This window comes from Triticum aestivum, chromosome 1D (genome assembly GCF_018294505.1).
Source record: "Triticum aestivum cultivar Chinese Spring chromosome 1D, IWGSC CS RefSeq v2.1, whole genome shotgun sequence".
In the NCBI taxonomy this organism is placed as follows: domain Eukaryota; kingdom Viridiplantae; phylum Streptophyta; class Magnoliopsida; order Poales; family Poaceae; genus Triticum; species Triticum aestivum.
In genome coordinates this window covers 256082392-256088023 of record NC_057796.1, presented here as the reverse complement: position 1 = coordinate 256088023, position 5632 = coordinate 256082392, and positions in this window count along the sequence as shown.

The following is a 5632-nucleotide window of genomic DNA, read 5'->3' as shown; positions in this document are numbered from 1 at the left end:
CAGGCAGTGTCACCCCGTGCACGCCTAGGCCGGCCGAACCCGCGTTGGTGGAAGTTGAGCAGCTCTGCGAGGACATGCGAAGAGCGATCGAGCCTATCTTGGCAAGGTCGGATGCGCGCACGCATGGGGTTCCAGCCCGTAGACCCAGAAAGAAGCGGATTATGGAGGTTACGCCGTGGAGAAGTGAGAGGATTGTGAAGCATGGGGCCAGCAAGCAACAACAGGTGCTTATCCGCAAGTTGTGTTTGGCTCACGAGGGAGAGGTCATCTCGGAGGAGGCGCTCAGGATGTACGTAGAGCTTTTCAACCACCCACTCTCAGAGGCTCACATTGCAGCTGTTTTGGCTCTGTTCGGATGGGAATCTCCGCCGGCACCGTTGTTTGACACGATCCAGGCCGGCGCCGCCATGGCCTAGTGGAGGAGCCGGTGGGCATGGTAGGATGTGAACATGAATGCACAACATTTGAGAGTGCTTGTGTGAATGTGCGTGGGCTAAATGCCCCGGCACGTAGAGATGCGGTGAGGAAGGTAGTGCTCGGGGCGAACCCGGGCATCGTTTGCCTTCAGGAGACCAAGTTGCAAGAAGTTTCATTAGCGGTTGTACAATGTTGTCTCGGCAATAAATTTAACAACTTTTATTACATCCCTACGGCTGGTACGCGAGGTGGGATTCTGGTGGCTTGGGACGAGATGATCGTCAAATTGTCCAACCCACACTACTAGAGCAACTCATTAACGGCAATTGTGAAATCTGCCGGTGCGCCGGAGTGGTGGCTTACGTGTGTGTATGGACCGCAAGAGGATAGGGACAAGGTGGAATTTCTGCAAGAACTCGTGGACATTAGAGAGCTGCATGCGGGCCCGTGGCTAGTTGCGGGTGGCTTTAATCTAATTGCACGGCAAGAGCATAAGAGCAACGACTTGATCAACAGGAGGATGCTGGGCAGATTTCGGGCCAAGTTGAATAGGCTGGAGTTAAAGGAGATGTACTTAAATGGCCAACGTTACACATGGTCCAATGAGCGGCAACTTGCTATGCTGGAAAAGATCGACCACGTTTTCGTCTCGAATGAGTGGGATCAGGCGTTCCCGATATGCTTCCTGTCGGCGCTGGGCACTGCAATTTCGGATCATTGTCCGTTGCTATTGGACATGAATGTGGAGATTAAGACGCACAAACGCTTCCGCTTCGAAGCCTTTTGGACGAAGGCGGCAGGTTTTATGGAGATGGTGCAGACGGCGTGGGACTCTACCCCTCCAGCCTCGAACGACTACCTCACGTTGCACTGCAAGCTAAGGGCCACGACAAAGGCGTTGCAGAAATGGAGCGACCGGTGGATTGGGAATGTAAAACTGCAGATAGCCATCGCTTTGGAGGTGGTTACGCGTCTGGATATCACAATGGAGGCTCGGGTGTTATCAAACGCGGAAAGAGAGCTATGGAAGTGCTTAAAGCACATGCTTCTTGGGTTATGCTCGTTGGAACGATCAATAGCGAGGCAGAGATCGCGGCTGTTACAGTTGCGCGAGGGAGATGGTAATACTAGGCTGTTTCATCAATAGGCGAGTCACAGGCAGCGGAAGAACGTGTTGCGTTCGGTCAGGTACAATGGGCAAATTTACTCAGGGCAAGATGAGGTGGCCTCAGCGGTGGATGCTTACTATGGCCGTGCTTTTGGCTGGTGTGAGACGAGACAACACACGCTAAACCTGGAGGGGCTCAACCTGCCACGGAGAGACTTGTCGCGACTAGAGGAGCCGTTCTCACCTGAGGAAGTGGAGAAGGTCATCAAGGAGATGCCAATGGACAAAGCGCCCGGGCCAGATGGCTTCACAGGAAGGTTCTATGGCGCATGCTGGCATATTATTAAGGTGGACTTCATGAGGGCTATGGACTGCATGTATCGGGAGGACATGCGGGGCATGGTGGCAATAAACAGATCGCTTGTGTCCCTACTGCCAAAGAAGGAAGGTGCGCTGGATGTAGGCGATTTTCGTCCCATAAACCTGGTGCATGGAGTCATCAAGATTTTCGAAAAGGTCCTCTCGACAAGGCTGGCTGTGGAGCTCCCTAACCTGGTGGGGAACCATCAGAGTGCGTTTGTGAAAGGAAGGTCCTTGCATGACAATTTCATGCTAGTGCAAAGTACGGCGAGGCGGCTGCACGCCTTGAGGAACCCGGCGGTGCTACTCAAGCTTGATATTTCGAAGGCGTTCGAGTCGGTTCAATGGCCTTTTTTGTTGGAAGTCCTGCAGCAGTTCGGGTTTGGGCACAAATGGAGAGCGTGGATTTGTGGGATCCTTGCCACATCAACTACTAAGGTGATGGTCAATGGAGAGCCCGGTGGAACAATATTCAACTGCAAAGGTATGCGTCAAGGAGACTCGCTGTCACCCATGCTGTTCATTCTCACGATGGAGCCGCTGCAGCGTATGTTTGAGGCTGTGGTGCTAAAGCAAGTGTTGGAGCCGCTGGCTCGGTCGGGTGTGAGGCAAAGAATGTCAATATATGCAGATGATGTGGTACTTCTCCTGAGGCCGAGGCATGTGGAGTTGGTAGCCTGTAGAGCAATCTTTGAAATGTTTGGTGAAGCCTCAGGATTACGCATCAACATGGGCAAATCAGCTGCACTGTCGATCAGATGCGATGAGCACATCATAGCTTGGGTAAGCCAAGAATTGGCATGCCCGATGGCATCGTTTCCGATCAAGTACCTCGGACTACCACTCTCGCTAAGGAAGCCAACGGCAGGACAACTACAATACTTGGTGGACAACTTGGCAAACCGGTTACCAAAGTGGAGGGCAGCGCTAATGCCAAAGAGCGGGAGGTTGACACTTGTTCAGTCGGTACTGTCTGCTATGCCAATACATGCGATGATGGCGCTGGACCTACCAACGAAGACAATTGCAGCAATGAACAAAGTGTGTAGGGGTTTCTTATGGTGCAAGAGGGCCGAGGCAAATGGAGGCAATTGTGCGGTAGCCTGAGAGGCAGTGTGCACCGAAATGGGTAGGAGGACTAGGCATTCCTAACCTACACTGGCTGAATGTGGCCATGGAAGAGAGGTGGCCATGGTTGAAACAAGTTGATGCTTCCAGACCGTGGAGTGAATTCTCTATCAAAGTGCCAAAGGAGTCTATGCAGCTCGTCTGGGCTGCAACTAGAGCCGATGCTAGAGACGGAAGGACAGCCTTGTTTTGGGAGGACAGGTGGTTAGATGGCATGAGGGTGCAGGAGTTGGCACCAGACTTGTATAACAGGATCCCGGCAAAGATCAGACGAGGGGCCATGGTTGGTCAGGTTGCAGTAAGTGGCGAATGGACACAGGCAGTTGGACCGGACCTTGATGAGAATATGCTGCGATAGTTCTTGGAGTTGTGGAGTAGGGTGGCCGCATGGGTGCCCACAGAGGGGGAGCACGACGAGGTGCGTTGGTCTTGGGATGCGCATGGCTAATTCACCGTGAGATCGGCGTATGCAAGCAGATTCTGGGGGCGTGAGGAGGTTCCAACATCGATGCTGACGTGGAAATCGAGGGCACCGTTGGAATGCCGCTTCTTTGCATGGTTGGCCCTAAAGAATCGGTGTTGGACCTTGGACAGGCTAGCCAGGAGGGGTCTACCGCACCAAGACGCATGCCCTTTTTGTGATCAGGAAGAGGAAACCATAAAGCACATATTGCTCACGTGCGTGTTCGCCAAGATGGCATGGATGGTAGTTGGAGAGGCACTTGGCAGGGAGGACTGGCTGCCGAATCAGGAGGACACACTTGCGGACTGGCTATGCACTAGATGTGTGGGCAATGTTACGTGCACTAAGGACTTGCGTGCGGTGTTGCTACTGGTCATGTGGGAGCTATGGAAGCATCATAATGCCATTGTATTTGACGGTGATTCCCCGTCGATTGCGAGACTCATCAACAAGGTGAAGACGGAGGCCAAAGTGTGGGCTACGGCTGGGCTAATCAAGACGGATTTGGAGGGTTTCTTAGGTAGATTGCATAGGTGGGCTATGAGGGAGGAGTAGGTTAGTGATGTGGTGGGTGGAGTGGGTGTGCGCTAAAGGCCGCACGGACATGTAAATGTAACTTGTAGCGGAGGCCTTCTTTGCCTTTTCTTCTTTAATATATGATATGCACACTCATGCATATTCGAGAAAAAATATGTCCATGTTACTACTATATGTTACTACCTCTATAGTGGGGAGTAGCATATGTGTGGTAACATGCAACACTTCATTTATTAGGCTATAGACTCATCTTGCCTTGATATGTGTGATGTTACTCATACTACTAGTAACTAGCTATGTTACCACATGCCTCTCTTTCTTCATTTATTGCTTGCCACATCATCTATTTTATCTAAATATGTGTGATGTTACTACCTATGTTACTCCCACTGTGGGTAGTCTTAAACATCTTATTTCACAACCCGAAATTACAACGAGTCAGCACGCACCGTTCAATGACGCGCACTGATCCTCGTGCCCGCTTGCTTGCGTGGCGCTACCTTTCCCGCTACATTATGACCTATGTGGCACACGTTAATTAGTTGTTCGTATTCCCCTCAAAAAGTATATTAGTTGTTCGTATGGTGCAATTGGTCATATATATTACTCCTCTTTTATGAAAAGAAAAAGATTCAGATCTATTATAAAGTTTTGTTATAGTACAACGCATTTCAAACATAATAAAAATTACAACGAGGTTCCTTCACTACCGAACGACCACCATCGTCGACAGAACAAGTTGTCAATGTCGTCGCTCCCTTATGTGTCCCTAAGGACCAATACCTTGAAGTCGCAATCATCATCGTTGAACCCATGAGTAGATTTAAATGCGAAACCCTAAGCCCGCCGTCCCAGGAAAACGACATGAATCTACGCTGAAGTTTTGTGAACTCCGTTCTGATAGTCGAACTCAAGGAGGAACATGGTCTCGAAGACCAACTCCCAATTGATAACTCACTGATATCTCTGGTTAATAACGAAGTGCCAGAAAGAAGAAAAAAATGTGCCTTGAAGAGCAGGTGTTTGTAGTATCGAAAGGGGTCAATTCCATTTCCCCCCTAATCTTGCCCCAGTCTCAGCTTTACCCCTACAAAAAGCATGTGCTCAACTTTGCCCCTCTTCCGTCTGGTGCCGTTTCAGAAATACCCCTCCGCGTCGTTTCCGTCCGGTCAAAGTGGTTTGACCGTTTTCAGGACAATTTTGGGACAAGTTTGCCCCTACTTACATGTGGGGGGCCGACCGAACAGTTATCTCTCTCGGTTTTCTTCTTCTTCCCGACGCTAAGAACAAAGTGTAGGAGGAGGCGGCCGCTCAGGCGATTTCGACAGCTCGGTGCTGGAGAGCTAGCAAAGGAAGATGGCGTCCATGTCCTCACGGCTCAGTGCTTGGCGACTTCAGCCGCGGAGGACGAGGTTAGTAAAGTGTGCATATTTGGGGATTTCAGATCTAGGGTTTGTGCGGATTTGGGATTTTTTAGCCATGTGCATCCGATTTTGTTTGTAGGTGGATGGTTGCGGCATTGTGCAGTTTAGTTCAGAGCATTTCATTCCCAATCCCATCTTCTGTGGCCTTGAGGAGCGCTCGAAGCATAGATGCCCAGGGCATGGGCTAGTTCCGGC